The sequence below is a fragment of the Micromys minutus genome (genome assembly GCF_963924665.1).
Source record: "Micromys minutus genome assembly, chromosome: 5".
Taxonomy (NCBI): domain Eukaryota; kingdom Metazoa; phylum Chordata; class Mammalia; order Rodentia; family Muridae; genus Micromys; species Micromys minutus.
In genome coordinates this window covers 13,699,407-13,712,152 of record NC_137974.1, presented here as the reverse complement: position 1 = coordinate 13,712,152, position 12,746 = coordinate 13,699,407, and the positions used below count along the sequence as shown (strand labels likewise).

The window sequence follows — 12,746 nt, the reverse complement described above, 5'->3', positions numbered from 1 at the left end:
TTCTGATGTTAGTAAGATATTTTATTATCAACTTTGGGCACTTTATAGTGTACAATACTTTATATGTTCCTTCAGAGCAGTGAACTATACTTAATCTATAGAAGTATACATATGATAAGATTTAAAGATGTAGGGACACTAATATACAAATGATCACATGTCAGTCTAAAAGATAATATCACGTATACATTTTTAACAGATTGTCTAAAGACATGTTTGGAATTTTAGTACTTCCAAAACAGTTTGTGTGGGGATTTTTTTGTGTGTGTGTTTCTGTAATTCTGAAAATTTGCTTTGATCACAGCTTTAAATTCTCACCTATGTATCATCTATCCATCTATTTATCTAAATATGTATATATATACATATGTGTATGTGTTTACATATATGTATATGAAAGTATATAAAAACACATAATATATTAATTTTGAACCCTCATATGTAAATAAAATATTCTATATATGAGCAAAATTTTAATAAAAAGTGTTAAAAAAGACAAATTTTCAACCTGAAATGATACATTTATTTTGTTTTAAATGTTCTAACAAAGAGTTTCTCTTAGACTAGAAAATGGATATAGAACTAATAAGATTGAGGAAGTTTGTCACTAGTCTATATAGCTACTTAATGTCAACCTATGTTATTATATATGGTTTGATTATATAATACTATTATGTGTTCTTTTTATGAACATTTAACATAAAAAATGGAAATCACACTGGCTTATAAGGTGTAAGTTTAACTTTGTTCTTGATGTGTTGATTTAAACACAACTTTTTGCACATAATTTAGACATCTTTGCAATGGTACCATCTGCCAAATTTTACCATTGTTTTGCTGTTCTTTAATACATCAATACAGGAACAGAAAGAAATTAAATGCTAACAACTGACATGTCACACTGCAGATCATATATAGACTTCCAAGTAACAATGGATTAATTGATACATATGTTTGATCTCCGCTTTAAATTCTCACCTATTTTTACAGGCTCTTGCTAGAAGGTAGAGTAATATTACCTTATCTCATAATAAACCATTCTAACAACTACTACAGATAAAATTACACTACATTATTAATTGTGTTGACAGCCTGAGTTTAACAATGATTCTGAGCTGCTCATATTTCTGGAAACACATGATTCTCTACCCATGGTACTGCCAGAAACAATTAGAGGTCTGGAACTGAGGGGAGTAAAGTTACATGGAACTGAATCATAATTAGCCCTTGACCTGCTTTTGATACCAATTAAGTTCTAACCTTGTATTTTCTCCTGAATAATGCAGGCAAGCCTTTTTCTTCTTTTCATAAATATTCTTTAATATTTACTAGTAAATGATGACTTGTGCCACATGGCTGTAACCTAGAGGTATCACTAATGAGAATTTAATAGTTCTTAATAAGTTTGTGATTAGGCAGCTCTAGTGTCAATAGCCCGAAGAGGTTAAACTAAGTACAAATAGATTAAACATAACCTTTTCCCTGACTCTGTTCATTTTCCACTGCTTGGGTAGAGGGATTAAAGGGATGAAAATTTATTTTTAATTCTTCTCTTGAAAACCCCCTAAGCATTTAAAAAGCTATAATATGCACAGAGCAATTTTGATATTGAAATTTGATAATTGGTAAGAGAAATATGACTGAGAATTAAAGAGGAAGTAACTGAAGACCCAACAGGAAACACATGAACTGCAGCTACAAAAATGAAGAAGAGACTGAAGAAGGAAATTGGTTAAATTTCCATTCCATTTTGGGATCCATCACGTGGGAGAGCACCAAAGCCTGACACTATGACTGATACTATGGTGTGCTTACAGACAGGAGACTGTCATGGCTATACTCTGAGGAACTAAAGCCTGTGACTGCTATTATTGACTTAGGGGAAGGATAGAAGAAGCTGAAGGAGAGAGTGCACCCATAGGAAGACCAGCAGTTTCAACTTATGGAGACCCAAGAAGCTCCCAGAGCGTGAGCCACTACCCAGGAGCATGCTTCTCAGTGGGGAAAGGTGTACTTAATCCACAAAAGGTTCAAGGCCCCAGGGAAGGGAGAGGCTTGGTGGGTAGGGAGCACGCTTTTAGAGGCAAAGGGGGGAAGAGATGGCTGAAAAGTGTGAAAGGAGGGACAGATGACAACTCGAATGTGATAAATAAAATAATAATAATAATAATAATAATAATAATAATAGTAATAAAATAATAACAATATAGAAAATAAGCGCAAAGCAGATTCATAGTGTAAAGAATAAAGAAAATAACTGAGTATTCTTAGGAGAAACTGTTTTACATATATGGTACTAACTAGTAAATGGTGATATACTCTCTAGTCAATAAAATGGAAAGAAAATTAAAAATTATGACAGGTCTTGAACTCTATATGAGCACATATAAACTATAATAGCGAACTGCAAGGCAAACTGTACCCACTGGAGCAATGGTGGTACAACTGTGATGAGAATAATCTGCCACTCTCTTTGCAATGAATTGAGTTGAAGGCAGAGACTCAAGACCATACGCAATGCTGAGGATAAAGAATGGCTGATGTTTTGGTTCTAAATAAAGCACTTATCATATCTTCCTAAGCTATTAAAACATTGCATACATGAGGATGGAGGGAGAGTAAAATAGGAAGTCAGGAAAAGGGCTATGAAATTCGTCTAAGCATGATGTGGTCCAGTTAATCACATCCACAGCATCTTTGGGTTTTGGCACTGCTTTTACAGAAACTCTCTCTGCTTACAGTAGCTATTGGTGGAGAGAGACTCAAGGGACCTTACCACTTAGTGTACAATTATTGATAACTAACAGAGAGGAGTATCCAGGATTCATAAGTGAGTCTACCAGTGTCTAAAGAAGAGGTTCAGCTGATGTTTACATCGAAAGCACTTATGAAACTGAATGGAAGACAAAGCAAACAGTCATGAGTATGGGAAAGAGAGTTTGAGAAACAGGGTTGGATTAGTCATGGTTCTCTAGTATGTATATTGTAACATATATATGTTAAGATTTAATGTATAGTACATTTATTAAATGACTTTTAGGTTATATTCCAGCTAAGTCAACAATAGCTGATTGTGAACAGAGAGTCCAATAATTGAGTAGTTGCTCTGTCCACAAGAAAGAATGTCCTTTCTGGTCTTCAGCATATGCTCAACCCCCCCCCCCCAAAAAAAAACATGTAAAATGTCAAAGCAGAACCTCACTACAGTACACTACAGTATAAAATGTTGGGGACAGCAGCACGTATTTCACATTTTTAAATTTTACTCGTACCACTATCGACTTAAGAGGATCTGAAATAACTATGTATGTAGTCATAAGAACATTTGTAATATGATAACTCAGGGGTGTCTATGTTCAGATGTATAAAGCCATATGCAGCGCCACCTAGTGGACTGCCCAGGATACTTATGTCTGGACCTGAGTAGGGTCTTGAAGTCTGTTGGAGACCCCCATCTCTCCTCGATGTGAGAAAGCACTTATCAGGCCCATGTCCCTACTTTTTCGGTGGTCACTCACTCAATATTCTATATTAGTGTTGTCAGTGATGTATAAGTTGTCACTTGATACCTATGTTTATCATTTTTCAAGAGCACAAAACAGGCAAGGGCATAATGAGATGTAAAATACCATATTCCTCAAAAGCATTATTCTCTAGATGCAAAAGCAAAGAAAATAAAATGACGTCAAACAGTGCCATACATCTATCAACATTTGCCTTAATTTTATGTCTTAGGAAACATTATTTTCTACTCTTCTTCATTTTTAATATAAGCTTAAGAAGGCTAATATTTGAATATAAGTAGCTGTGTAAAATAGCATTCTTTTCTTCTTATTTGAACCTTCACTTCTAATTCAGACATTATAAATTTCATTTTCTTCTTCTCCCCATTCCCACCCCTTTTTTGTTTTTAAAAGATGCTCCTTATGTTAGCCTGGCACTGGAAATATTATGTAGTCCAAGTTGGCCTCTAACTCATTATCTTTCTTCAACACGGTTTGGGAGCAAATTAACAAGCATGAGCCCCTATGTCAGCTGATCATGGGAAGTCACTAATGATTAACCAACGGTAAGATACTAAAGACACTCACGGTTATGGTAAGTGATTAACACCAAATTCTCCAACTCTAATTTTGACTTATAATATCGTTTGAGTGGTATATTTATTTAAATAAGGCTTGCATATATGCTATTTTGCTTTATTAACAAGTCTGTCAGAATCCTACAAAGTGAAGCAGCGTAAAACAAACCCCCAGAATGCAATCAGTTCATGCTGATAGAAAGTCTTCAAAGCAATCAGCCTGCTGAATCAGGCAAGTGCGCAAGATTGATTGTAGCCAGTTATCAAACAGCTGTTATGTCATATCATGAATGATGACAGCACATGCTGATCACATTAGGATGAAGGTCAGCATTTGTAGTTTCAGACTCGCTTGTGAACTAGCACTAACGCCTCTGATGATATCATTGATGTAGAGAAAGAAACCAAACCAAAACCAAAGAAAAATCTCCCTTAGTGGATAATTCCACATACCCAACAACCTCATAAGAAACAAACAAAGCAAAAAAGAAACAGGAAAAAATAAAAGAAAGAAATAATCCTGTGTTCATTTAAAACAGTATCTATGGATCAGTCATTTAAATCTGTATCTGGGGACCATTGAAGCAAAATAATTTTCATCAGGTACAGCTGTTCCTAAGCCCAGAATTTGATATCAGTGAACATTTCCAATTAAAACAAAACAATTCAGATCAAAAACTCATACTGGGTCACAAAATGTAGCCTGGCTGTCTTTCAAGTTATCGCCTTCAGCCCCAGCCTCTTTGATGAAAGTAGAGTATGTATGTACAGGTATGATGAAAGTGAAGTCATGGTTAGATGAGCTTACACTATTCCATCCAGACAATCGATTTGTAAATGAGAAGGGAATGTAGCATTTCTTCTATAAGGTATAAATTCCCAGCTTAAAGAGAGTAGCCGTTTTTATTAAGTTGCCAGTTATATATTTATAGAAAGAGAATCTCCTGACTCTAAATAAATATGTACATAGAAAAATGAGCAAACTTTAAAAGATACAAACCCTTGGCTAACAAGGAGGCCTCTGGGAACCCTTCTGTCCTTCTCCCTCACCCAAGGGCACCAAGCATAAATCTGCTTTTTAAAATTTAATTTTGGCCATCTTTGCAACAACCTGAAGTTAGGTGGCTCACCCACAAAAATGAAAGTCAGAGGAAGACATCAGTTTCTTGTCTTGAGTTTTGTATCTCCAAAATTAGGGATACATGCCTTTCCTTTTAGCTAGTATATCAGAATAAAGGGGGGGGATCCCTAAAATGGGTTAGGAGATAAAATACACATTTAAAAGGGCAGGTGTATTTCATCTGCTCCAAGAGCACATGATAAGATAAAGGAATACAGACCCCAGAGAAATCTCAGTTCCCACACCTCAGAAACCTATTGTCTGGACTAGGTCCAGACCCTTAGTTCTTGCTCTAGCCACCTCCTATTTCTTTGATATTGTCAGAAAACAAGATACTCATGGGTGGTGGGGAGGAGGAAGAAGAGGTCATGGGCTTTCTCTAAGTACCAAGTGAACAATTTAAAATGTTTCCACTTTTAAAGTATTTTAAAATAAATCAAATTGCATCCTGTTCCATACACAAACCTTTGGACTCCCTGGCATTGATTTGAGAAAGAGAAGGGGTGTCATCTTTGGCAGGGCCGCCTCACTCTCTTCTGCAGGTTTGGTTTCTCCCCTTGGTTCCTGAATTGTTGGACCTGAGGTCCAAGTAGTCCCAGGGCCAGGGTGAGGTGCAGCAAAGAAGTTCCCACTGGACATTGTTCCTGGAGGTACTAGAAAGACCAGGCCCAAGAAATCCTGGAGATCAGCAGGAGGGGACTCTGGAGTGGCCCTCTGCCAACCACTGGTGCCTGGTACCCAAGAACCAAATGAGATATATTAAGGAACCACTCTGTGATGTCATACACCTTTCAGTCCATCAGTGCAAAGTACGTGATCTTGAGGCCCAACATGCTTGACTCTGCCCAGAAGTCTCCTTCCTCAGCAGGATGCACTCTTGGGTTCCCAGTCCATCTCTAACCTCCTGTGGTTCCCTTAACATACACTGCCCATCATAGTATTCTTTGCCTCCTTGAGGTCATCTTGTAGCTTCGACAGAATCTCACTCACTGACCGGCTGAGCTCATTCTCTGCCATTCGCTTTATCTCATATGCCTTCTGCCTCTCTTCTGTTGCTGACAATGTCCCATGTTGCCCACAAAACTTTGAAGGCCTTTTCAGCCCAGGGATGGTGTTTTTTATTAGGATGGACCATTTCTGCTAGATGCCTATAGGTATTTTTAGTTCAATATCTGATGCTGTAGCTTCAGCCCCCAATACATGAAAAGGGTTTAGTTCATCCTGAGGAACCCCAGCCATGGTCCAGAGTTCAGCCACCTCCTCTTCAGGCTGATAATTTTGACCTCTAGCTACAGGTGCATTGCCCTGTTTCTTAGTCCTCTGCTTGACTCAGGGGCACTCCAGCCAGCCCCACTGAATTAATCTCACCAGCTGGTGCCATGACTTGCTATCTTTCAGCAGAGTCAAGCAATGACACAAGGCTGGAGAATCCAGCCAGGAGAATAGTCAAACGGTCTTATCTCTCCAGCCGAACGGGTCGGCCAGTCTCACCAAAAACCTCCAGCCTAACGGTAGACAACACAAAAAGAGGGCTAGAGCCAGGAGGAAGAAAGCATGCACTATCCCCCCCCCCCAAAAAAAAAAAAAAAAACATGTGAACAGCTCTGCCACACAGAAGAAGCTCTGACTTAGAAACTGGAGCATCACTAGAACTCAGCATCCCCCCTCCCCAATTCCCTTGGACCAGACCCCAGCCCAGAATGGATAAAAGGTTCAGGTCACCACCTTTCAGCTTCTTGTAAGCATAAATGAGGTGGCCATAAGATTCCACATACTCTACCACTGATACCAGAAGCTCACTCAGCCACCAGAAGCCTGACTGTCCAAGCTGACATAGTTCTACCCACAGTCCCAGGCCTCTGTGCTTATCTGACTGACTTAGTTTTCAGGCCAGCTGATGACAACCTGGGACCTTGGGAATCTCTGCTTCCACTATCCTGAACATCCTCCTTGGTCAGAAAATGGTGGCTCTGCCTCGGGGATGGAGGTTTCTTTTCACTGGACACACGGGAAAAATCACTGGGAAATTTAAGAAGTTCTTCATCATCGTATTCTTTTAACTCGTCAACTTCCCCCAAGGGTGGAGAGGTGCAATGGTGGCAAATGCTGCTAGAAAAGCCATCTCCTTCCTCAGAGTAAGTCCCTTCAGGAGCTTCCCTACCAGTTATAAGCAGACCGAATGGAAAGGAAAACAGGACTCCCATCCTCCTGGTTCCTATCTTATTCTCTCTTGCCGATTTCTGGTCCACTCCTGACTCTTTAAACGTACCTCACACTCATCAGGGTACCCTCTTTCTCTAAGTCGTTCTGGACCCCTTGGAAGACCATGGCTTGGATCTGGCCAGTGGACTGGGTTTGGAAGCTGTGTGTACTTATGGCTCGGGTGCTCTTTAGGGCAGCATGTAGCTTTAGCAGAAGTCCTTGCTGAGTCCCTGAGTCAAGAATAAAAGTATTTCGGGATCCACAGAGGACCCTGAGGTACTGAGGGAGGATCCACCTCTGTAGTGGCCTCCACACAACCCTCTTTCTCTCATGTGCTTCTGGGCCATGACCCTGGGGCTTACTAAGTATTTTAGGTCACCATCATTTCCAAAGAGTGGCAGGAACTCCTCCCCAATCAGGTAGCTATCCCTGAGGCCAGGGGGAACTGCAAGAGCAGCTCTCCCCTCCCGGCCTCCCACTCACGCTCCGAGAGTAGCATTAATTGTCACAAAACATTTCATATATCTTCATTTTATCTTATTCCAAGTCCAATGTCTGAGGCATAAATACTTAACCTTGCATCATGGAATGTTTTGGGGTAGGTACAATGGAAGATGAAAGGTTGGTGAGAATTTTTCTATAAGTTTTGTAACCAAGGTACCGATCTTTTCTCTGTCCCTCTGTCTCTCTGTCTTTCCCCTTTTCTTCCTTCCATCCTTCCTTATTTCCTTTTCCTTCTTTCCTTCATCTCTCCCTTCCTTTCTCTTCCTTCTCTTCCTTCCATCTTTCCTTCCATCTACCTTGATTCCCCCCACCCCTGACCATCCTTCTTGTATAGTAAATCACCTTAACAAGATTAATTAATGGATATGTATACATACACACACACACACACACACACACACACACAGAGAGAGAGAGAGAGAGAGAGAGAGAGAGAGAGAGAGAGAGAGAGAGAGAGAGAGAGAGATTGGAGCAATGGCAGATTGGCTAATTGTCCAAGGAGACTCCATCTCAAAGCCTGGGACGTTCCATAAATTTCACTGAGTGTTTGTACCTAGTTTCCTGGCCCAATTTTAGCATTTGGCTTGCATGGCAGTTTTTTCCCTCCACAAAGCAATATCACTGCCACCATATTCATTACCCTTATATGGAATAGTTGTTGTTGATATCAAAATGCAGAATACAAAACCACCAGATATAACAGCTAAGGCAAAACTATGTATGAAAGTAAAGGCAAGCTATATTGTAGAAAGATACCCTGTTGACAACCAACCAAACCCTCCACAATTCCCATGGAATAAAACACCAACCATTGAGCACACATTGAGAGACCTATGGCTCCACTTGCATATGTAACAGAAGATAGCAGTGTCTGGCATCAATGAGAGAAGATCAATCCTTTGGTCCATGAAGGGCATGTTTTTTTCCAATGTAGGGGAATGCGAAGGCAATGGGTGGAGAGGGTGATTAGGAGAGAGTGCACCTTTGTGGAGACAAATGGAGGGAGGGGGAGATGGGAGCAGGGTGGGAAAAGAGGATAACATTTCAAATGTAAATACAGAGAGTATCCAATTAAAAAAAAGAAAAGGAAAGGAAAATACCTGGAGTGAGAATAACTTGAGTAGGAACCAAGCATGTGGAATTTAGAAAGAGTGAATGAAGTTCTGTCTGGAACTGAGGATGAGAATCTCAAGAGTGAAGAAAAACTGCTATCAGCAATGAACCTAAATTTAAGATGTGTCAAAGTAGATGAATCTAGTATAATACCTTTAGTTTTAAAGCCTGATTCTCACTAACCTGACAATTAATAACATGACCAACTGATACCTAATCTATGAATACCCACTTATTAGCATTATTTAACTTCATTTCTCTTATGTTTTTGTCTTGATTAAACTGTTTATTCATGGTGGAAAAGGATGCATATGACTTACTCATGGTGAACTAAAGAGTAATACGTTTTGCAGGAAGGGATGCTTAGATTCATTTCTTCATCAGTTTTCTTGGAGGTTCTGAATGTGCATCTTGCTTTTCAAGAATAATGTTCATTTAAAATGTGTTTGTTACTAGACACAATGAAAGTTCTTTACCTGAAATATATAGACATTTAATATAAAATAAATTCAAGCTCCAGTGTCCAAAGAAGGTATAATTAACAAATATGTGTCCAAGATGATAAATTTCCTTTTATATATACCATCATGTGAAGTACTAATATATTCTGGTTTTTTGTGAGATGAATGTCTTCAACTCCTACAGGACAAGTGAAAATTCATGCCAAATTAATGTAGTGTCTAGCCATGTGAGCATTCTGACAAGTGAAAATGAAAGATCTTCATCCAAAAAAGGCTGAGGGAGCCATTGTGCGATTCGGCCAAGTCTTTGGCAAGCCATGCAAATGGCAATCCCATATGGGATCTTCCCCTTCTGTAACCTGGACGCAGAAATGAATTGACATATGGGGCAGGGGAACAGGAGTAGCGCATGAGCAGTTAGCATCAAACATGAGAAAAACTCTTTACTCTAAGACACACACACACACACACACACACACACACACACACATACACACACAAGGCTGCAGAATAGAATATAACTTATTATTTTAGAAAAGATAATGAATTTACTGGAATACTTAAGACTCAGATTTATAGCATTATATTCTACAATGAATGGGATATCAATGATTGCATTGTACTATACTAGGAATCAGCATAACACAGCTTATAATGGCAGCTATTGTGAAGGAGGACATGAAGGGGAAATACTTTCTACAAGATCATATAAAAACTGATTTATATGATATTCAGGAAATGTGAGACTAGAAAAGTACACCCATATCTAGGTGCCTCACAAAGCAAAACAGCATTTTTCTATAGATGGCAGAAGAAAATCCATTCCAAAAAAAAATTGCAAGTTGTGTCATATCATCAGATTTTATCAACACTTTCCAACAGAGTGCATGCCCACAATTGCTTAAGTACTTGTGAATTTAGGGTATCAAGACAAGTTTCAGCCACTTGGTGTCCAAATATTCCATCCCTGCCCTCTTCTTTCTTCTAAAACCTCTACCAGCAGTCTTCACAAAGTTGAATGTAACCAATATAAGACATCTTTTGTCTCTGTATTTTCTTCGTTAATTAGATTATCTACTTCCAAAATTATTAAATACAGATGAAGTGATTAAATGTAGAAAATAGTAAATTTCTTTTTTTTCTCTTACAACTTTATTTAAAAACGGAAAGATATATGTGCAGATTTTTAAAGATATTTTGGCATAACACTATATGAATACATTTTTGTCAGTACATAATTCTTTTAGAGGTTTTATAGCATTCACTGAAATCCCACTAGTTACCATAAGCATAAAGTCTGTGTAGGACAGAACGTAACATTAAGCACTGCTGTGTAGATCCTGTCACTGATGGTGAGACTGCAGCAAATCTACTGTATGTACACCTTACATACTGGTGAATTAAGAAAGTGCATTTCCTTAAAAAAAAAAGGCAAGTCAACTTTATTTTTTATGGTTAGTCCCATTTAGACAAAACAAAAACAAAACAATATATATATATATATATATATATATATATATATATATATATGTGTGTGTGTGTGTGTGTGTGTGTGTGTGTGTGTGTGTGTGTGTGTGTGTGTGTGTGTGTATTATTGTTTTATCAGGAAAGTTTTACTTTATTCCTGTAGATGAAGCTATAGCCTTCCTTCTTTCTTTCTTTAGAAAATGAAAACAATGTACTTTATTTTTTTTTCTAATTGCCAGGAAATCTCATAGCTGAACGTATCACCCAGGTGTTATCATTTTCCCTGTCCTTTACTTTTGAAGCTTTACAGTAACCTCTGCTATTTCCTTTCCAGTGGACTATACTCTGTCTTCACTTGCCCTAGGATTGACACCTCATGGCACAGGTAAAATAGAAACCTTAATCAGTCAGGTTTAGAAACTGGTAAAAGAAAACAAATGGGGGACTGAAGACATGGCTCAGTGGTTAAGAGCACTGACTGCTCTTCCAGAGATCCTGAGTTCAATTCCCAGTATCCACATGGTGGCCCACAACCATCTGTAATAAGATCTGATTCCCTCTTCTGAAGGCAGCTACAGTGTACTCATATACATAAAATAAATAAATCTTAAATAAAAGAAAACAAATGGACTCTGCATGTTCTTCTTAGCAGGGCTAAGGAACGAGGCTGGAGCGCTGAGTGAAGGAACCTCTTGAACCAACTGTTCCCAGCTTGTCCCCTAACTGTCACCAAGAGTCACTTCCTGTCCACCACTTCTGTTCATATTACCTTAAGAGAAGGAGAAATATGATCACATATGAATAGTAAATTTTATAATCATACATAAAAATTTGAGAGCATCACAATTATTTAATGTTAAAATATGATTGGAGCCCAAATTGCCAATAAGTTGACCTACTATTAGTCAAAGAAAAAAATAAACAAAAAGGAAGACAACAACAGATTACTTGTAAATGAAAATGTGATCAAGGACATAGCTGTTGACATTTTTTATCAATATGCTTATCCTCTATCAGCATTGATGTTAGTGATAAATTGGTGCAGTCCTATAAGAGACTGAGAGGCTCAGGGGCCTAATTAGATATATGGTCACACATGAATTTTGTTATAACTGTGGTCACTTGAGCAGCAAATAAGAATAAATGTTCATGCAAACTATACACCTAACATTCATATTAATAACCTTGAAAATTCATATAAGACTGAACTTATCTTCATGTGCACAGACAACTCTGTTGTGGTTGAGAAATTCACCATTTAAGAAAATTGTGCCATTGCAGCCTCCATAAAATATTTTAAAAACTCTATGCAAAGCATTTGTTACTGCACTCCTCTTTCATACAGCTAAAGTATCATTTTCTATCTGTTGAACCTTAGCTGTCTGTTGTAGTGTAATATAGGATAAAAGTCCCTCTGACAAATAGAAGTAGAAAAAAATGTAATTTACTCTGACTCAAAACCAATATTTATCCAAATATTATTTTTAAATGTTGTTGACATGTCTTATGCATACCCAAATATATAATGCATAACTTCACAATATTACAATTCCATAATTTCTTTAAGAAGAATTCAGGAAACATGTGTTATTATTATTTGTTAATAATAACAAAATACTATGACTTTTAAAATAGAAAAGAGAAAGGCTGTGGTAGTGTAAATGGAGTCATGTAATCCCAGCTGATGGTTTCTTATTGAAGCCCTACACTGCCTTGCAATGCTTTGATTGTTATCAGTGAAATGACATCAAAAGATATAATATCTCTTAATATATTATAATAAATATTAAATTCAGAA

At 37.9% G+C, this 12,746-nt stretch overlaps 1 pseudogene across 1 annotated transcript; it reads right to left on the bottom strand.

The window, feature by feature from the left end:
- Window positions 1-5,627: 5,627 nt before the first annotated feature.
- LOC308420886 (dnaJ homolog subfamily C member 14-like) lies at window positions 5,628-7,750 on the bottom strand (annotated as a pseudogene). The gene has a single exon. The product of its transcript is annotated as a dnaJ homolog subfamily C member 14-like (transcript).
- Window positions 7,751-12,746: the final 4,996 nt, after the last annotated feature.